The sequence below is a fragment of the Zootoca vivipara genome, chromosome 3 (genome assembly GCF_965207765.1).
Source record: "Zootoca vivipara chromosome 3, rZooViv2.hap1.1, whole genome shotgun sequence".
In the NCBI taxonomy this organism is placed as follows: domain Eukaryota; kingdom Metazoa; phylum Chordata; class Lepidosauria; order Squamata; family Lacertidae; genus Zootoca; species Zootoca vivipara.
The window spans coordinates 117,446,275-117,467,893 of record NC_142586.1 but is presented as its reverse complement, the minus strand read 5'-3'; the positions used below and the strand labels follow the sequence as shown (position 1 = coordinate 117,467,893).

At 48.3% G+C, this 21,619-nt stretch overlaps 2 long non-coding RNA genes across 2 annotated transcripts; one reads left to right on the top strand and one right to left on the bottom strand.

Annotated features, from left to right (window-relative positions):
- Nucleotides 1–5,002: 5,002 nt before the first annotated feature.
- Nucleotides 5,003–7,430, top strand: LOC118083236 (uncharacterized). The gene is made up of 3 exons (XR_015949429.1): nt 5,003–5,149; nt 5,798–5,923; nt 7,131–7,430. It is a non-coding gene; the product is annotated as an uncharacterized LOC118083236 (long non-coding RNA).
- Nucleotides 7,431–13,508: 6,078 nt separating this feature from the next.
- On the bottom strand, nt 13,509–16,924 carry LOC148686496 (uncharacterized). The gene is made up of 3 exons (XR_015949259.1): nt 16,559–16,924; nt 15,800–15,925; nt 13,509–13,781 (listed from the first exon to the last, which is right to left on the bottom strand). It is a non-coding gene; the product is annotated as an uncharacterized LOC148686496 (long non-coding RNA).
- Nucleotides 16,925–21,619: the final 4,695 nt, after the last annotated feature.

The following is a 21,619-nucleotide window of genomic DNA, read 5'->3' as shown; positions in this document are numbered from 1 at the left end:
TTTGGGGGGTGTTAATGCTGTGAGCCCATCCATTTTGTGCTCAGGCTCTCTCTATACAGTATGCTCAAAACAAACCCATATCTCCTAAAGACACCAAAGTCTCCGCTCACCTTCAAGGAAACCGAACTCTGGGCAAACAACGAAATGCCTAGGTTTTCTCCATGCTCAACAATTAGGGTGCTGTGTAACAATATTTTCAAGGAATCCTCACGTGTTATTTGCCCTTTTTCTCCAGCTCCATCTCTGAATCTGTTTGCATGGCAAGAGATGTCTTTGGTATTGCTGCTCCCCAATCCCACCCACTGTCCCCCAATATCCCCTTCTGATCTGGGCTCATTCCCAAGTTCACTGGACTGAATCTGGCAGTTGCTTTACCCAAGTTTGCTGCATCCGATGGAGCAACGCTTGTCCGTTCACTTGAAGCAAGACCAGGTGGGGACACGGGACTTAGCCCTGTGACCACAGTTTCCCCACCTTGCCTGTTGGGTTTGCCCTTCAGGCTCTTGGGAAAGGATGCTGAAGACATCTTATGGGGCCCATCTCTGTGGAGATTGCAAAAGACCACCAACTGCCTGCTAAATATCACTGGGCAAGGCACATCTCAGACCAACATCTCACAGCAAGCACCCCTTCCTCCTGTTCCTGGGAGCCAAAATGGGGACTTTCTCTGCTTCCTTTTCCTGTGCAGAAACTGGTGGAGACCCTGTGCTGGGAAGGCCTGTGGGCTGTGCTCTTCCTCCTCTCCCCCTGCAAGATTTCCAAAGACCCCTGAAGGTGTCACAACCCCACAGTGACCTATAAACACAGAGAAGCTCCCCACCTCTGCTCCGCCCTGGAGTCTCCGACATTCAGCCTAGAAGCTCTTCCACCTTGTCTCTCTGCTGTCTTCTTCTTCCTTCTACCAGGTAAGGCATGATGGAGATGCTCTGCCTCAGCAGAGAGAGGCAACCATGCTTCTTAATGCCAGTTGCTAGGAATTCCATGTGATCCATAGCCATTGGTAGCCTACAAGGAGGACCTGAGTGAACACTGCTCTCCCCACTTGTGATTCTGGGCCAATGATGTTCAGATAAAAACCAAGGGCTTCTTTATGCAGTTTGTAGTGAAACGATGGAACTCCCTCGCCCAGGAGGCAGGGAGGACCACCGACTCAGATGGCTTGAAATGCAGACCAATGGCTTCTAGCCATGAGGGAGATGCTCTTCTTCCGCAGTGAGGGGCCACAATGCTTCTTAATACCAGTTCCTTTACCTTTACTTGTTTTGGTACGCATCAATTGATTGAACTGCCTTGCCGGATTCATGGAAGGAGAATACTTGGAAGAACAGCTGTGTTCCAAATCTGGCATAGTTGCAGAAAGTACATGCAGCTGAGGTACAAAAGTTTTTGGGGGGAAATAGTCCAGCCCTGATGTAGCTCTTCTCATGCAGTCTGTGCCCAAGAGCCAGGTAATCTCCCAACACCACACCTGCTTGGGGGCCCAAGTAGGAGGGCCTTTGGCCTCACCCACCTGCAGGGCTCTTCTCAGGCTCAATCCTGCAGATCTGTATCTTATGCCAACATTTCCACTTGGGATTGCTCACCACCCTCTCCAACTCAACAGGTTGTCCCCAACTTCACCAACTGAGTTCTGCTGCATCCTCTCCTCTCCCTAGGCACCGCCCAAAGCTGATCTGGAGGCTTGTATCCCACATTGCCCAATACTTTAGAAAAGATTCTGTGGATGCAGTGGGTCTGCAGGGGAGAAAAGCAGGGGCTCCCATCCCCCAAGTGGAAGTCTGTGGCCTTGGATGCAACCCCAGCGGCGCAGCACCAAACTATTCTGTTGGCCTTCCATGCTCTTGATCATTCTCCAGATCCATCCTTCGAAGGGAAGGGTAGGCTTAAACATCTCTTTTTATGGACAATCTTTGAGCATTGTCCTGCTCTCTCTCTCTCTCTCTCTCTCTCTCTCTCTCTCTCTCTCTCTCTCTCTCTCTCTCTCTCTCTCTCTCTCTCTCCCTCTCCCTCTCCCTCTCTCTCTCTCCCTCTCTCCATGTGTGTGTTTGTGTGCACATGTGTTTGTGTTGTGCTGCTTTTATGGTATTTAAGTTGTTTGCTTGATGCTTCATTTTAATATTTCTGGCTGACACTGGTTTAAACTTCTGTGCATTGCTGTGAAAAATGGGGGGAACTACAAAAAGTGGGCACCCAAAGGTGAGGGCAAGGCTTTTTAATTTTGGAGGAGGAGAAGTATCAGTGCCAGTCTTGAGCTATTGACCTGTAACATTTAGCAGGCAGTTGCTGGTCTTTTGCAATCTCCACAGAGATGGGCCCCATGAGATGTCTTCAGCATCCTTTCCCAAGAGCCTGAAGGGCAAACCCAGCAGTCAAGGTGGGGAAACTGTGGCCACAGGGCTAAGTCCCATTTCCCCACCTGGTCTTGCTTCAAGTGAACGGACAAGCCTTGCTCCATCGGATGCCCACAGGCAGCAAAGTTGTGCCAAGCAACTGCCAGATGCAGAACAGTGAACTTGGGAATGAGCCCAGATCAGAAGGTGATATTGGGTGGGGGGTGGGGGGGAATGGGGAGTAGCAATGACAAAGACACCCTTTGCCATGCAACAAGATTGAGGGATGGAGCTGGAGAAAAGGGGCAAATAACACATTTGAAAATATTGTTACGCAGCAGCCCAATCTCTGAGTGGTGAGAAAATCCAAGGGTTTCCTTGCTTGCCCACATTTCAGTTTCCGTGGAATGAAGGTCAGCAGAGGCTGTGCTGTCTTTAAGATATCTGGTGTTATTTTCACACATAGACAGCCTGAGCATAAAATGCAGGGCTTCAAAGCATTAGCACCCCCACCCCCCACCCCAGATCCTCCTACTCAGTCACAGCTTTGGATTCCATACACAGCAAGCCCATCTCTGTGCCTCTAGCTTCCAGCCTGCTTCCTGCAAAACTCTCAACCTGACTCAGGACCTCTTTACCTCCAATGCCACCTCTCCCCATATGTACCAACCTGGATCCTGAGATCAACCTCTGAGGCCCTTCTTTATGCACCTCCTCAGCGAGAGATCTGGAGAGGGGCAACACTAGGCAGCTGGTGGTTGGGGGTGGAGGAAAGGCCCACCCGTTAATCTGAAAGACCCCCTCACTGATTTGCTGCTCTTGCAACCTGGCTCATTTTTTTGAGATGCTCATGAGGACACTCAACTAGCCAGCCAGAGAGAAAGAAAACACCTTGTCTGAACAGTTCAGCAACCTTCTCTCTGAGATTCTAACCCTCCGTAGATACAGGACCCCATGAATGAGAAGGAACTCAGGGCACAATCCACAATATGAATAACCTTTTTGCCAAACCCCCAGGGGTCAACACCCTTCAGGTTTCCGATGTGGAGCTGGATGCCACAACTCGCTTGCAAGCAAGAGGAGATATGCCATCAGGGTTGGTTTTGGGGCAGAGGTCCAGGGCTCCACTCAGCAGAATGAGCAGGAGGCTCCCCAGATCCCGCGGGGCTGGCTGACCGCATGTTGAAGTAGGTGAAGTAGAATAGAAATAGAATAGGGCGGGTGCCACTACCGAGAAGGCCCTCTGCCTAGTTCCTTGTAGATTTGCTTCTCGCAGCGAGGGAACAGCCAGAAGTCCCTCGGCACTGGACCTCAGTGTCCAGGCAGAACGATGGGGGTGGAGACGCTCCTTCAAGTATACTGGACCGAGGCCGTTTAGGGCTTTAAAGGTCAACACCAACACTTTGAACTGTGCTCGGAAACGTACTGCGAGTCAATGTAGGTCTTTCAAGACCGGTGTTATGTTGTCTTGTCGGCTCCCCCCAGTCACCAGTCTAGCTGCCGCATTCTGGATTAGTTGTAGTTTCCGAGTCACCTTCAAAGGTAGCCCCACATAGAGCGCATTGCAGTAGTCCAAGCGGGAGATAAATGACTCCCAGGCTGTGCACCTGGTCCTTCAGGGGCACAGTTACCCCATTCAGGACCAGGGAGTCCTCCACACCTGCCCGCCTCCTGTCCCCCACAAACAGTACTTCTGTCTTGTCAGGATTCAACCTCAATCTGTTAGCCGCCATCCATCTTCCAACTGCCTCCAGACACTCACACAGGACCTTCACCACCTTCACTGGTTCTGATTTGAAAGAGAGGTAGAGCTGGGTATCATCCGCATACTGATGAACACCCAGCCCAAACCCCCTGATGATCTCTCCCAGCGGCTGCATGTAGATGTTAAAAAGCAGGGTGGAGAGGACAGAGCCCTGAGGCACCCCACAAGTGAGAGCCCAGGGGTCTGAACACTCATCCCCCACCACCACTTTCTGAACATGGCCCAGGAGGAAGGAGCGGAACCACTGTATGTCAGTGCCGCCAGCTCCCAAACCCTCTAGACAGTCCAGAAGGATGTTATGGTCGATGGTGTCAAAAGCCGCTGAGAGATCCAGCAGAACTAGGAAACAGCTCTCACCTTTGTCCCTAGCTGGTCGGAGATCATCAACCAGTGCGACCAAGGCAGTTTGAGTCCCATGGTGAGGCCTGAATCCTGACTGGAAGGGATCCAAGTGGTCCCTCTGTGCCCCATACCTGCCCAGCACCGATGCCTCACAGAGTTGGGCTTGCGGGAATGGTTTTGTTCAGCCTCTGAGCTCAGTCCCTGGTCCTGCCTACAGAGTGCCTCCCCCCGGGACACCAAAAGATGATATGCCACAGTGAGCAGAGAGCAGGACACAAACCCACAGATTCACTTTCTGAGTTGTTAAATAGTCGAATGGAGCCCTTCAGAAGGTGACTGGTTCTCCTTTGCAGAAAGATTTTAAGCAGAGATCGGATGGCACCTGTCAGGAATGCTATAGCTGTTATACATTGCAGAGGGATGGACTTGATGAACCTTGGTGTCTTCTATGTACTTATGATTCTATGGTCCATGGCTGGTCCTTGGCACATGCCCCTCAGGGCTTGCCACATCCATCTTGCAAACAACGGTTGGCATCCCACAAGATTTCATCAGTCCTCCAGCCACCCATAAGTAGAGGGACCCCTCCTTCCCCAGTCAACTGCTCTTCCACTTGGCTTCTGGTACCTCCAGGATTCCCACCAACCTCCAGCCATGAAGATCTTCTGCCTCCTCTCTCTCACCTTCCTCTTCTTGATGCTGCTGGCTCCAGGTAAGGCCATCTTCTCAGATGCTTCTTCTCTGAGCAGCTCCACAGCTCTCAGCTTTATTCATGTTAAACCTGCCTCTGAACACCACTTGCTATGGCTCCCCAAGAGGTGGGATCTTGCCCCATGTCCTCCTGGAGAGTTTCCCAAATGGGGCTTTTGGTTGGACACTGTGAGAAGAGGATGCTGGTCTGGATGGGCCCCCTTTGGCCAGATCCTTCAGTCTGGCTCTTCTTATTACCTCATTTATAGGATCCACAGAAGCTCTTGCATTCAAATCTGTAATAATGCGCTTCAGCACACTCAGCTTTGCGGTGGGTAAAAGAACAGGCAAATTTCCTTGGCAAGGGGGCTACTCTCTCCCAGTTTGCCAGTGGCCGCCCAGGGAAGCCAGTGACTCTGACGCAACCTTCCTTACCACCTTGGCTCAGACCCTGTCCTGCAGGTGCAGGGAGGCAGAAATAAGGACTGGCTCTCTGCTCCAGCCCTGCATTCTTCCTGCACCAGCTTTCCCCAACCTGGTGCCCTCCAGGTGTCCAGGCCAACAGGGCCATTGTGGAAGAAGTTGTGGAAGGTGTAGAAGGTCAGTCCTGAGAGACAGAGCCTTCAAAGTCTTTTTCTTCTTCTTCTTCCTCCTCCTCCTCCTCCTCCAGATTTCACAAGAGCCCAAAATTGTGATCAGAGATGTCGACGGCAGAGTGGGAGACTGCAAGCAAGGTGCTATCCACCCCAAAGGCAACTTTTTAAGTGTGGTGGCCAAGCCTGTTGCCGCCGTTAAGGTGAGTTAAATCAAATGTTAGTTTTCCTTGAAAATTAGTCAATAGTGTCTCATGATCCCAATGCATGAGACTCATCACTCTGTTTCCCCCCCCCCCAGCCCAGCCCTCTCTTATTCCCTTTACAGCCACTGTGAGGGGGAACAATCTTAGCCTGTGCACAGGGGGTTGAAGACCCTTTCCTCTCCCCTTGCTGCCCCCATGAAAGCTCTCTGGCCCCTCAGCCACATCTCCCCTTAGCCTGGGAAGGAATGCCTCCAATTGGCTCAAAGAACTGCTCTTCCTGGCATGAGAGGGTAGGGGCTCAGTCGCTGACCCTCCTCAAATAGTAAAGTCAACTTGTATCACAGAATTGTAGAGTTGTAATGTACCTCCCAGTGGCTGGAAGGGAAAGAGTTAAATGCACACCAACGCAGACACACAGGATCTTGTCAAATGTGTCCTCTCCTGTGGTTGCTGTTTGTAAAAACAAGAAGGAAAAAGAACCACATTAAGAAAAATGTATGTGTGGTAGCAAAGCCCCACTCAATCTCCCCACAGTGCATAAATGAAATACTCAGAAGTCTCCCTTACAATCGTAGAATAGAAATGTAGTATTGGGAGGGACCTAAGGGGTCATCTAATCCAGTACGTTTCCAAGCACAATTCAAAGTCTTGGTGCTAACCTTTAAAGCACTAAACGGTCTCGGTCCTGTATACCTGAAGGAGCATCTCCACCCCCATTGTTTAGCCCGGACACTGAGATCCAGCGCTGAGGGCCTTCTGGCAGTTCCCTCACTGCGAGAAGCAAAGCTACAGGGAACCAGGCAGAGGGCCTTTTCGGTAGTGGCGCCCGCCCTGTGGAACGCCCTCCCATCGGAGGTCAAGGAGATAAACAACTACCTGACATTTAGAAAACACCTAAAGGCAGCCTTGTTTAGGAAAGTTTTTAATCTGTGATATTTTAATGTATTTTAGTATTGTTGGAAGCTGCCCAGAGAGGTGGGGGAAACCCAGCCAGATGGGTGGGGTATAAATAAATAAATAAATAAATAAATAAATAAATAAATAATAACCCTCTGCAAAACAGACCCTCTGTGTGCAATTTGGACTCTGACAACAGTCAGCTCTTCTGTCTCCCAGTTGGAATCACTGCTTTGGGTTTTCAGAACCACCACCAACACCCATATTAACAGTTTCTCCTCCTCTCACAGGTGTGTTTTCTCTTCAGATCTCCTGTGCAAGACCTCTGGTGAAAGGAAGACCTCCCTGCTCTCCTCTGATGTGCAGCTGCCTCGACTAGACCCCCCCATCTCTGCTGGGGAAGAAACCGCTTTGCTTGATGCTGCTGAAGGCGATTCTGGGAAGGAGTCAAGAGGGAGCCATCCTGTCTCCCTGTCTACTCATGAGTAAGCCCCACTGTAGCCAGTGGGTCCCGACTCATGAATAAGAGGGTTTGGAGGATTGGAGCTCGTAATTGCTTTGCCTGCAAAATGCTTTAGCTTTTTCTTTTTAATAAATGCAAGCATTGGAAACCTTTGTGTTGCTTCATGTTGTGAAAACGTGTGATGGGTTGAGGGGATTTTTTGGTCAGACTCTGAGACCCTTTTCCTCTCTCTGTCAGTCTGTGGTGCTATCCAGATTTTGTGGTTGCTTTTCAAGCCTTGGCTTTGCACAAGGGCATTTCTCAAATTGTGGGCCAGGGACCTCTCCCAGGAGTCTCCCCTGCCCCTCCTCCTGCCCCTTTCTCTGTGTCTCCCCCCAACTGTCCTGCTTCCTTGGGCAGCTGCACAGAGAAGGATGTTTCACAAACAGGAATGGATCAGAGCTGAAATATTATTATTATTGTTATTATTATTATTATTATTATTATTATTATTATTATTATCATTATCATTATCATTCAGTGTTTTTTTCTAAAATAATGTTTAGGGGTACAGTACTCTCATTTTCCTACTCATATTGAAATACTGCCCCTCAATGAGGCCAAACTTAGATTTACAAAATGTTCAGGGGTATTCGTACCCCTGCGTACCCCCAGAAAATAATAATAATACAGTGGTGCCTCGCTTAACGAATGCCCTGCTTAACGAAATTTCCACTTAACGAAAGGATTTTTCGAGCGGAGGTTGCTTCGCTAGACGAATTCATTTTATGAAAAATTCGTCTAGCAAATTGCGGTTTCCCATAGGAATGCATTGAAATTCAATTAATGCGTTCCTATGGGCAAAAAAAAAAATTCAAAAAAAAATTCAATGCATTCCTATGGGATTCGCTAGATGAATTTTTCGCTATAAGAAAAGACCCGTGGAACGAATTAAATTCGTCTAGCGAGGCACCACTGGAAGAAGAAGAAGAAGAAGAAGAAGAAGAAGAAGAAGAAGAAGAAGAAGAAGAAGAAGAAGAAGAAGAAGAAGAAGAAGAAGAAGAGGAAGTTACTTATACCCCACCCATCTGGCTGGTTTTTCCCAGCAACTCTAGTTGGCCCCCTAAACTCTGAGGAAAACCACTGGGCTGTCCAGGCTCCATACAATTGGAGAGGGTCCTTTGGAGCCAGACAGAACTTTATAGCCCTGGTTAGCTCTGCATGCCAGCGGGCTACCAGGGAATTAGCTGAAAGGCCATCAACATGAGTGCTCATGAGAAGACTCCCTGGAAAAGATCCTGATGTTGGGAAAGATGGAGGGCACTAGGAGAAGGGGACGACAGAGGACGAGATGGTTGGACAGTGTTCTCGAAGCCACGAACATGAGTCTGACCAAACTGCGGGAGGCAGTGGAAGACAGGAGTGCCTGGCGTGCTCTGGTCCATGGGGTCACGAAGAGTCGGACACGACTAAACGACTAAACAACAACAACAACCACTCTCTGAAAACCATTTGGATCTATTAAGTGGTGGGGGCGGACCATCTGAATCGGCCCAACCTCCCTGCAGAGGGGAGGGGTCACAGAGAAGTCCAGTTGCACCAGGAAGTGATCTGACCATGGCACTTCTTTAGTTTCATTTTTTTCTGTAGTGTAAGCTCACCAGCATCCACAGAGGTGAACACCAGGTCTAAAAGCATTTCCCCAGCAACGAGTTGGGTCAAAAGTATTCAGGGACAGCCCCATGGAGGCCATGCTTTCCACAAATTCCCAAGTGGCCCCTTGTAAGGTTTTGGAATGGATGTTAAAACCTCTAGGACAACCAAACTAGGTGTCTCCAGGAGAACATCCACCACCTGAAGCAGTTACAGCAGGGAATCCTTGGTGCAGCGAGGAGGTCGGTACACCCAAAGGAATCCTGTACTGCCCCCATTGCGCAACTTCCAGAACATGCACTCAGAGAACTGGGTCTTCCCAATAGGACGCCTGGTGTAAGCTAATGACTTCCTAAAAATCACTGCAGGGTTAGTCTTCAAACGACTAAGCCTACATCCTCGGTAATGATGACATGGTCTGGTTTTAGTGTAACTTGTCCTCCTACCCGTGATCACAGAGATCGGGTGTCCTGGTAAATCCCCCCCCCCATTGGAACCTGCCCCAGCCATTCTGTTAGCTGGGGCCCACTCCCAGGAAGCCCTGACCCTGCTTTGTTTTGCTAGCTGACACTGGTTTAAACTTCTGTGCATTGTTGTGAATATATGGGGGGAAGAACAAAAAGTGGGCACCCAAAGGTGAGGGCAAGGCTTTTATATTTAAATTTCGAGAAGGGGGAGAAGTATCAGTGCCAGTCGTGAGCTGTTGACCTGTAACATTTAGAAGGCAGTTGGTGGTCTTTTGCAATCTCCACAGAGATGGGTCCCATGAGATGTCTTCAGCATCCTTTCCCAAGAGCCTGAAGGGCAAACCCAGCAGTCAAGGTGGGGAAACTGTGGCCACAGGGCTAAGTCCCATTTCCCCACCTGGTCTTGCTTCAAGTGAACGGACAAGCCTTGCTCCATCGGAGGCCCACAGGCAGCAAAGTTGGGTCAAGGAACTGCCAGATGCAGAAAAGTGAACTTGGGAGACAGCCCAGATCAGAAGGTGATATTGGGGGACAGTGGGTGGGATTGGGGAGCAGCAATGCCAAAGACATCTCTTGCCATGCAAACAGATTCAGAGATGGAGCTGGAGAAAAAGGGCAAATAGCACGTGAGGATTCCTTGAAAATATTGTTACACAGCACCCTAATTGCTGAGCATGGAGAAAACCCAGGCGTTTCAGTGTTTGCCCAGAGTTCGGTTTCCTTGAAGGTGACCAGAGACTTTGGTTTCTTTAGGAGATATGTGGCGGGTTTTTTGAACATATATAGGGAGCCTGAGCATAAAATGGATGGTTTCACAGCATTAACATTCCCCAAATTATCCTTCTCAATTAGTCACACACAGTCTTCACAAACCTGGTGCTCAACAGATGTTTGGGACTACAATTCCCATCACCCCCAGCCTGCATGACCATGCAAGACTGAAGGTGATGGGAGATTTTGCATTTATATGCTACTTGCCTATAAACCGATCCTGAGTCATTTACAAAAGAGCTTGAGAATTTCTGTGGGGCAGCCACACTCAGGTCATGGGAATAGCCAGGATTTTTTTTTGGGGGGGGGGGCTGAACCAAAGTCATTGGTCAGTCGGTTAAGTGTTTCCATTGTTTTACCTGACCTAGAGGGGGCAGCTGCCCCCCTGGACCCCCAGCAACACCCATGGATAAATCATAAAATTGTAGAGTAAGGAGGGACCCTGAGGGTCATCCATTTCAACCCCCTTCAATGCAGGAAACTCAACTAAAGCATCTGTGACAGGTGGCATCCCACCACTGCTATTCAATAAATCCATATCCAGAATTTTGAGATGTCTCTCCTTCCCCTTTTTGCTCTATTTTGGGTGCGGACCATTCCTTGCTGTTTCCTCCGCACTGTACTTGAGGGGCAGCTATTGTAGGGACAGTCAGATATTTGTGGGCTGCATCTCCCATTACTCTTGGCTGGTGGCACTTGTGGCTTGGGAGCTGGAGGGAGCTGGAGGTTCCCCTCAACATTGGGGAGTCCTCAGTTTGGCTCCCAGGAACAGGAGGAAGGGGACAACAGAGAGATATTTTATATTTTATTTTGGAGAGGGGAGAGAAGGATTGGTGCTTGCTGTGAGATGTTGGTCTGAGCTGTGCCTTGCCCAGTGATATTTAGCAGGCAGTTGCTGGTCTTTTGCAATCTCCACAGAGATGGGCCCCATGAGATGTCTTCAGCATGCTTTCCCAAGAGCCTGAAGGGCAAACCCAACAGGCAAGGTGGGGAAACTGTGGTCACAGGGCTAAGTCCTATGTCCCCACCTGGTCTTGCTTCAAGTGAACGGACAAGCCTTGCTCCATCGGATGCCCACAGGCAGCAAAGTTGGGCAAAACAACTGCCAGATTCAGCACAGTGAACTTGGGAACGAGCCCAGATCAGAAACCAATATTGGGGGACAGTGGGTGGGATTGGGGAGCAGCAACGCCAAAGACATCTCTTGCCATGCAAACAGATTCAGAGATGGAGCTGGAGAAAGGGGGCAAACAACACACGTGAGGATTCCTTGAAAATATTGTTACACGGCACCCAAATTGCTGAGTATGGAGAAAACCCAGGCATTTCAGTGTTTGCCCAGAGTTCGGTTTCCTTGAAGGTGAGCAGAGACTTTGGTGTCTTTAGGAGATATGGGTTTGTTTTGAGCATACTGTATAGAGAAAGCCTGAGCACAAAATGGATGGGCTCACAGCATTAACACCCGCCAAAACATCCTTCTCAGTTTGTCACAGCTTTGGGTCCCCTACACAGCAAACAGGAACGTGTGTCTCCAGCTTCCAGGCTGCTTCCAACACAGCTCTCACACATACATGGGATCAGGACCACAGAATCTCAAGGACGACCTCTCCCCATATGAGTTGACCTGGACCCTGAGATCATCATCAGAAGCCCTTCTTCATGTGCCTCCTTCACCAGAGGTCTGGAGGACGGCACTGCGAGAAGAGGTCTTTCCCCCCATTATCACTATCTTTATTGCAAAACATACAACACAAAAAGGCAAAAACAATACCAGAATGACAACTAAACATTATTTGATTACACATCAGCTAACATCACACATACTTTTGACTTCTGAATCTCCCCATTGTGTTCTCTAAATATTCTTAACCTATACACACTTCCTATTATATCTATTACATACCAGGAACATTTTTTACCTTTGTAATTTTCTTTAATATTCAAGATTCAATCTATATTTGTCAGGAGATTTGCATTTTCGCAGTACTGTTTTAAATATTCTTTAAATATTGTCCGTTCTTTGCTAGCTTTCTGATTTGAGTTTCCTCTTTTTCTCCCAGTTATTTTCACAAGTTCCAGGTATTCTTTCATCTTCACCTGCGTCAAGTTATATATGCCTCTGTCCAAATGTCTGGAGTTTTCCCTTTAGAAAGAATATCATTCATCACATCCTTCAATTGTATTGCTAGAAAATCTTCTAATTTTTCAAAGTAACCCACTGAGAGACAATCTGGGCCAAGAGATTTCCCAATATTTGCTTTTTTAATTGTTGTTTGGATTTCCATCATGGTTATAGGGGCATTTAATATTTTTACCTTTACCTTTGCTATCTCTGATAAATTGTGTTGTTTTAAAAATTCCTTTATTTTTTCTTGATTTTCTGCTCCCTTTTGGTATACCCAATTCCTTATAAAATCTTACAAAGAGAAGAGGTATTTTCAGTAGTGGAAGAGGAGGAGGAGGAGGAGTTTCGAATTGATATCCCACCTTTCGCTCCCCTTAAGGAGTCTCAAAGCGGCTCACAATCTCCTTTCCCTTCCTCCCCCACAACAAACACTCTGTGAGGTGAGTGGGGCTGAGAGACTTCAGAGAAGTGTGACTAGCCCAAGGTCACCCAGCAGCTGCATGTGGAGGAGTGGGGAAGCGAACCCGGTTCACCAGATTACGAGTCCACTGCTCTGAACCACCACACCACACTGGGTCTTGAGCACACTGACGTTGAGGTCAAAACTCTAAGCCCTGAAGAGGCTTTCAAAACCAGTGCAGGATGAATGTGGGTAGGTGTCCACTGCTCTTAACCACTGCACCATGAGGTCTTTTCTGTGGTGGCTCCCAGTTTGCGGAATGCTCTTCCCCAGGAGGCTCACTCTGCTCCTTTAGGTGTCAGGCAAATACATTCCTCTTCTCCCAGGTCTTCGGCTAATGAAAAAAATCTATGGTCCTTTACACTATGTGCAGCTGTTATTGTTTGGTTTGTTAATATAGTATGTATTTTGATGTTTTCTATTTTGTGCTATTGTCGTCAGATGAAGGGTTGTAGAGAAATCTAATTGATGATAATAATGATGATGATAGTACAGTAGTAGTAGTAGTAATAATAATAATAATAATAATAATAATAATAATAATAATAATAATACCACTCTTCTTCTTCTTCTTTTTCAGCCATGAGCCGGTCCATCGTCCCTCAGACCATGTGGTGGGCTGGACTATATTTTGGAAAAAAATATGAACAAATTCCTATGCCCCACAAATGACCCAGAGATGCATTTCAAATAAAAGCACACAGGGTATGTCCAAAAAATCCCCTCAACCCAGCACACATTTTCACTTAATATAGACCAACACAAAGTTTTCCAATGCTTGGATTTATTAAAAAGAAAAAGCTAAAGCGCTTTTGCAGGCAAACCAAATCCAAGTTCCAATCCTGAGCCCACTTTCTAAGGAGTCATGAGTAGATAGGCAGACTGGACGGCTCCCTCTTGACTCCTTCCCAGAATCGCCTTCAGCAGCATCAAGCAAAGCGGTTTCTTCCCCAGCAGAGATGGGGGGGGCAGTCAAGGCAGCTGTGCATCAGAGGAGAGCAGGGAGGTCTTCCTTTCACCAGAGGTCTTGCACAGGAGATCTGTAGAGAAACATGTGTGAGAGGAGGAAACACTGTTAATATGGGTGTTGGTGGTGGTTCTGAATACCCAAACCAGTGACTCCAAATGGGAGGCAGAAGAGCTGACTGTTGTCAGGGTCCAAATTGCACACAGAGGGTCTGTTTTGCAGAGGGTTGGGCTAGATGACCCCTTAGGATCCCCAATGCTACATTTCTATTTTTTTAAAAAATATATTTTTATTAATTTTCCAATTAAAACCAATTATATCACATTCATTATTTCAAATTATACACATATATATATCAATCAAACCGAATGTTATGCCAAATCGTCTAGAAAATTTTTTATTTGGGTTCCCATGCTTCAAGAAATTGGGGATTCCTCGCAACCGTCCACTGCCGTCTTTTTTCTAAAGTTCAAATCGTCCTCCAAGTTCATAATAATCCAGATCTTCCCCTTACAGTCACATAGATGTTTTCCACTTTCAACCGATTGTTTCCCAGCTGCTGAGATAAATATCAAACAAGGTTTCACAAATGTTCTTTCTCCTGTGTGGGTTAATCAGTCCAGCCTCCCCATAAATCTTCTTAGTCTGGAGCTCCCTGTTGCGTCGAAGCAGCGCCATCTTAAAAAGCTCAAATCACTTTCGTTTTCTCTCATAGCCATGAAGATTAACGATCTTTATAAAATTTACAGCTTTTCCAGGCAGAAGACCCAAACATCAAACCATAAACTCTTGGTAAATTAATGGATCTCCTTGCCCTATAGCTGAACTTAGCTTCAGGTCGCTGCTCCAATTCAAAGTGCGTCACAGCTCATAAATCCTCCGAACGCGTCCAGGACTCCTTCCGTCCGACTAGGGGGGGGGCTTTTCTCATCGGCAACTCCACATCTTTAAAAAATATGCTCAGTAACAACAGTTTATAAAGTTCAACTCACACAGTCTTTTGCTTCTCTTTCACTCCAAACAAGCCAGGACATCGCGTCTGGGAAGGTACGAAGTAACTCATATGAAGGAAAATAAAAAAAAACTCAATTCCCTTATCGCTCCGTCCCCATCAATCCTTCTTCCAGATGATATACAGCCTTTGACTCCTCTCCCTCAGCAGCATAAATTTCTCAGCAGTAAACAGCGCTTCTTCCCCTCCTTCTGAAGTATGTCCATAGTTTTAAGCCTAATTATCTTCTTTAACCATGGAAATCCCCGCCATGCAGATTAGCGTCCGGGAGTCCTGGCCCTCGTAAGTGCTTTTCAGCCCAAGCTCCCCCCACTCCATAAACAGTCGGAGTGGGTCTGGGGGCATCGCGGGCCAGCGGCCCCTCTCCGTAACCCCCGGAGAGGGTAGGGGGTTGCCATTTACTCCCCTAGCAACCGCCAAATTCCTTACGAAGGTCAGAGGGATGGAAAACAGGTCCGCCATTCCTGCCGGCGGAAACCGGAACCAATGCTACATTTCTATTCTATGATTGTAAGAGAGACCTCTGAACCTTTCATGTATGCACTTTGGGGGATTTGAATGGGGTTTTTCTACCACACAGACATTTTTCCCAATGTGGTTCTTTTTCCTTCTTGTTTTTACGAACAGCAACCCCAGGAGAGGACACATTTGAGCAGATCATTGTGAGTGTGAGTTGGTGTGCATTGAACTCTTTCCCTTCCAACTCTTCAATTCAGTGATTCTACCTTCACAGGGACATTTCACACAGGTTGCCTTTGCTATTTGAGGAGGGTCAGCGACTGAGCCCCCACCCTCTCATGCCAGGAAGAGCTGTTCTTTGAGCCAATGGAGGCATTCCTTCCCAGGCTAAGGGGAGTTGTGGCTGAGGGACCAGAGAGCATTCATGGGGGCAGCAAGGGGGAGGAAAGGGTCTTCAACCCCCTATGCACAGGCTAAGATTGTTCCCCCTCACAGTGGCTGTAAAGGGAATGAGAGAGGGGTGGGCTGGGGGGGGGAACAGAGTGATGAGTCTCATGCATTGGGATCATGAGACACCATTGACTAATTTTCAAGGAAAAATAACATTTGATTTAACTCACCTTAACGGCGGCAACAGGCTTGGCCACCACACGTAAAAAGTTGCCTTTGGGGTGGATAGCACCTTGCTTGCAGTCTCCCATTCCGCCGGCGACATCTCCGAGTACATTCTTGTGCTCTTGTGAAATCTGGAGGAGGAGGAAGAAGAAGACGACTTTGAAGGCTCTGTCTCTCAGGACTGACCTTCTACACCTTCCACAACTTCTTCCATAATGGCCCTGTTGGCCTGGACACCTGGAGGGCACCAGGTTGGGGAAAGCTGGTGCAGGAAGAATGCAGGGCTGGAGCAGAGAGCCAGTCCATTTTCCTGCCTCCCTGCACCTGCAGGACAGGGTCTGAGCCAAGGTGGTAAGGAAGGTTGCGTCAGAGTCACTGGCTTCCCTGGGCAGCCACTCGCAAACTGGGAGAGAGAAGCCCCCTTGCCCAAGAAGCTGGTCCGTTCTTTTACCCACCGCAAAACTGAGTGCAGTGAAGCACATTATTACAGATGTGAAAGCAAGAGCTTCCATGAACCATATAAATGAGGTAATAAGAAGAGCCAGACTGATGGATCTGGCCAAAGGGGGCCCATCCAGACCAGCATCCTCTTCTCACACTGTCCAACCAGAAGCCCCGTTGGGGAAACTCTCCAGGAGGACATGGGGCAAGATCCCACCTCTTTGGGAGTCACAGCAAGTGGTGTTCAGAGGCAGGTTTAACATGAATAAAGCTGAGAGCTGTGGAGCTGCTCAGAGAAGAAGCATCTGAGAAGATGGCCTTACCTGGAGCCAGCAGCATCAAGAAGAGGACGGCAACAGAGAGGAGGCAGAATATCTTCATGGCTGGAGGTTGGTGGGAATCCTGGAGGTACTAGAAGCCAAGTGGAGGAGCAGTTGACTTGGGAAGGAGAGGTCCCCCTACTTATAGGTGGCTGGAGGACTGATGAAATCTTGTGGGATGCCAACCGTCGTTTGCAAGATGGATGTGGCAAGCCCTGAGGGGTATGTGCCAAGGACCAGCCAAAGACCACAGAATCGTAGGTGCATAGAATTGACACCAAGGAACATCAAGTCCATCCCCCTGCAAAGCATGTATAGCAGCTATAGCATCCCCGACAGGTGCCCATCCAACTTCTGCTTAAATTCTTCCTGCAAAGGAGAATCAGGCACCTTCTGAACAGCCCCGTTCCACTGTTGAGCAACTCAGAAAGTGAATCTGTGGGTTTGTGTCTTGCTCTCTGCTCACAGTGGCACGGCATCTTTTGATGTCCCTTTGGGGGGGGGTGCTCTGCAGGCGGGACCAGGGACTGAGCGCAGAACAAAACCCTTCCTGCTAGCCCAACTCTAGACGCCTTCCCTGCTGGGCAGGCATGGGGCACCGAGGCTTCACAGGGCCATGCAGTGCTCCCTCCTCACCTGCCCACATGGAGGGAGCCTGTCTGGCCATGGTGGCTCTTGCCACCCCCACCTCAACACTGGCTTGGTGGCCATTCAGTGTGGGGGCCAGGCTCCAGGGGCAGAGATGCCCTGCAGCAGGCAAGGCGGGGATCCTTGCATGGGGGCACCTGGCTCATTCCCCCCTCAAAATCTGGTGCTCTGGGCTACAGCCCATCTAGCCCTCCCCACAATGAGCAGGAGAAAACAAGCTTGCCCCTTCCTCCTTGTGACAGCCCTTCACACATTGGAAGATTGCTCTCAGATCTCCTCTCAGTCCCCCCAACTCCTTCAATTGTGTTGCTATAAATATTATGGTATTATGTCTTCTTCACCTTTGTCTCTTTGTTGTGTTCCCATTTGCAATTTTAGAATGATGGTGCTCACTCCCACGTCAAAATGCTCTACAGTACCTCTCTATTTCTTTTTCACCTCTTCTTTTTTTTCCCGATCTCTCCCCCCACCCCACTTCTTGACCTGGACCCAGAAGTCCTATATAATAAAGTCCAAGTGTCTCTGCGTCCAGTTTTCCCGTGTGTCCCTGGGTTACTGCGCATGGGCCCCAGGGACACAGGGATTGGACAGCAGAGACTGGACGCACACACGTGCGCGCTCTCCCCCCCACCTACCGTTTCCCTGCGGCTGCCAACCGCTGCACAAGCGCTTCTCCGAACCCCGGGATGCCTCCTTCCTGTCCGCGGCTTGGGGAGAGGAACGGAGGAGGAGAAAGCAGAGCTTTCTTCTCCTCCGTTCCTGCCCCCCTGCCGCCGACAGCAAGGACAGGTCCCAGGGTTCGGAGAAGCACTGTGTGAGCGCTTCTCCGAACCCCAGGATGTTCTAGCGCCCGTTATTGAACGGGCTAAAATACACTAGTATTATATAAAAGCACACATTCTACTCATGTAAAAACACACTGGTTCCCGGACTGTTGGTGGGCCGGATTGAGAAGGCGATTGGGCCGCATCCGGCCCATGGGCCTCATGTTGCCTACCCCTGAGCTAGGGGATGAGGATGGTGGAATGGCTCACCTATTAGCCTGTAGGATCCCTCTTAATTGCACCTCTTCCCACCTGCCTTAATCTTTTGAGATGCTGATGAGGACACTCCAGTGGCCAGTGAAGGTCCTAGTCCTACAAAGATGGTTGTCTGACTAGCTCAGCAAACTCCTCTCTTAGATTTTTTACACTCCCTGGGTTCAGGACCCCAAGAATTGGAAGGGATGCAGGGCACGCCCTGATCCACAGCAAGATGAGAAACCTTTTTGCCGGACTTCCGGTCTACTGCCATCGCAGACAGGCGAGGAAACCTTGAGCTCCGAGGTTCCTGGCTCTGTGAGGGAGAGGGGAGCTGCGAGAGCGCCACGGACCCCCCCCCCAAGAACCCCAGATTGAGCGTTCTGGGGGCATAAGAGCTTGGCTGCGCCCCAAAGTGAAACCTCCGCTCCCCGGCAAGCTCTTTTTAAGAGCCCTGAGAGCGAGCGGAGTTGAATTGCGGGCGCCATTTTTGAGCCTACCGCTATCCCCACAGAGCGAAGCAGCAGAGCCTGCAGCGGAGGAGCAGTGGATTTCTCTGCAAATTTAAGCAATTGGACACTGTACACCGTGAGTACAAAAAAAGGATCTGGAAAATCTTTTTTAATTTGTAAAGAATTGGCCATGGGAGGAGATTCAAAAGCAGAAGATGATCTCCCCCATTGAGCGATTTAAGAAGCAGTTAACTTACCCAAAGCCAGGAACTTCAAAGGAAACTTTTATTTTGCCAGAAAGTGGACCTAAAACTTTCTCCCCAAGATAGGGCAAAGGAGAGGAAGGTTTATTTAACTTATAAGCCCTGTAAAAGTGAACTTTTGGACTGGGGAAAGTCCCCCCCCGGGGGGGGGAGCTGGAGTCGGGTGTCTGGAGGGTCAGCAAGTCACTATTAAGACTCCACCACACTCCTTGGTAGCAAATTCCACTGCCAGCCTGCCTGGAAGTTCCCATGCAATTTGAGATAAACAGGATGCCAGAAGACTCAACATCATCTGACTCTGATGATTTTTACAAGATGTTTTTGGATTTGCTTTTGGACTTTAGAAATTAATTACGTCAGAACTCTAAACAGAATGGGAAAGGATCAAGTTTAACAGAGATTGAAGCTATGCAATATCTGCAACAAACAAGCTATGGACAATGTTAAAGAAGACGAGGAAACTGTTTGGAGCATTGTTCCCCCAGTGGGGGGGGGGGAGCAAGAAAATGAACAAAGAAGAACCAGCATGGAATGTTGCCCTCCTAGTGAGAGAGGGAGGGCAGGATCCATACTGGGGGAAAGTTTTAAGTGGAATAAAAATCGAGATGGGTTTGAAATGTGGAAAGGCCGTTGGATGGTGTTGTGCAACAGTCAGAGAGGTGGGGAGACAGCAGGGGGCGAAGAAGGGGGTGTGGTGGGAAAAGGCTGAAAGAGTGGGAGTGGGGTGATGAATAATAGTAGGTGTTATTCTCTGATTGATTAAGTCGGCCCGAACTGGAATGATCTAAGGAACTTGCTGATTCACCTAGGGGACCTTGAGTCCAGCGGAGGGGGGCTATGTTAGAATAAAGTGCTAAGTTGATATTATGACAATAGAATCAATATTTGAATGTATGGAAAAATTTCTGGGGTATAAAATTGAGGCTGAGGAGAGCAAATGGAGGATATTGGGATGGGAAAACAAATCTAGTATTGAGTCAGGTTAAAAATAATTGGCTGAGGATGTTTGAATTTATAAAGATATAGATATAGATTCATAGATTAGATACAATAGTTAGACATTGATAAATTGTGTTAAAGTTAATTAAGTTGAAAAGTGAAAATTGCCTAATTTGGATATTATTTTTCTTTTATTGTTTTTCTTTTTTTCTTTATGTGTTGTTTTTGTAATATTTTTTGTATTTTTGGAATTTTTGTGCTTTTTAAAATTGAAAAAATATGATTGGCGGGGGGGGGGGGACCTTTTTCGCCTAAGCCTCCAGGTGTCAACACCCCACAGGTTGCGGATGTGGAATAGGATGCCATCTCACTTGCAAGGAAAGGAGAAGTGGCATCAGGGTTTTCTATAAGTTGGAAGCCTGCCAGAGTGGCTGCAGCAACCCAGTCCAAAGGTTATAAGTAATAACATGATGATGATGATGATGATGATGATGATGATGATGATGATGATGATGGAACAGGGCACCCCTCTTTTCACTAGAGAAATGTTGGAAAGTATGCATGCCTTGTCCAGAAGCCACTCTGTCCCCCGCCCATTGCCTTCCTCTCCACCAGCTCTGCTATCCATCCTCCCCCATCTCTTCCTTTGCTACCATGCAGGACAGAGATCTACATGCTGGGCCAACCCGCTCATGAGGCAAGGTGCAGAGGCCACCTCGGGTGGCAGGATCCACAGGGGCATCAGATTCAGTGCCCAAGAAATGCCCAAGACCCGGGCATGGCTGATATCACCCCCCTTGATCGTAATTAAGCTTTTAACTCACCCCTTCTTCCCAGGATAGGGCTGGAAAGAAGAGTTTGGAAGAAGAGTTTGGATTTGATATCCCGCTTTATCACTACCCGAAGGAGTCTCAAAGCGGCTAACAATCTCCTTTTCCCTCCTCCCCCACAACAGACACCCTGTGAGGTGGGTGGGGCTGAGAGACTTCAGAGAAGTGTGACTAGCCCAAGGTCACCCAGCAGCTGCATGTGGAGGAGCGGAGACGCAAACCCGGTTCCCCAGATTACAAGTCTACGCTCTTAACCACTACACCACACTGGCAACCATTTTGTAGTTTGCCTCAAATGTTTTGGGGCGGTCCTGTCCACAACACTCTCCATTCCCTCCGCCATCTCCCTCATCAACCTTGTCTTCTTTCTAAACGCCCCTCCAACCCTCCAAGTGTCCCTGTCTTCCGGGGGCAGTCCTGGATTTACAGAAGCTTCCCACAGTTGATTTGATTTGATCTCAGAATGTCCCACTTTTCCTAAGGACATCCCCATTTCCATCAGAGAAATGTTGGACGGTAGGTGCAACCCCTGAGCCATCTATAGGAATTCCTGTATAGGGAGATTCGTTAATGTTTAATGTGTTATGATGTTTTTATAAATATTTCTGAGCAACCAGAGTGGCTGGGGAAACCAGTCGGATGGAGTATTATTATTATTATTATTATTATTATTATTATTATTATTATTATTAGGAACACCCCTATTTTCATGGCAGAAATGTTGCAGTGTATGTCCCCTAGCTTTTTCAGCTCTGTTCAGTTTCTGTTTGTGAAAGATTGAGTCCTTCTCTGTGCAGCAGCCCATGAAAGCAGGAAAATTGGAGGGAGACCCAGAGAAAGGGGCCGGGGAGACCCCAGAGAGAGGTGGGTGCCTGAAATTTGAGAAATGCCCTTGTGCAAAGCCATGTTTGGA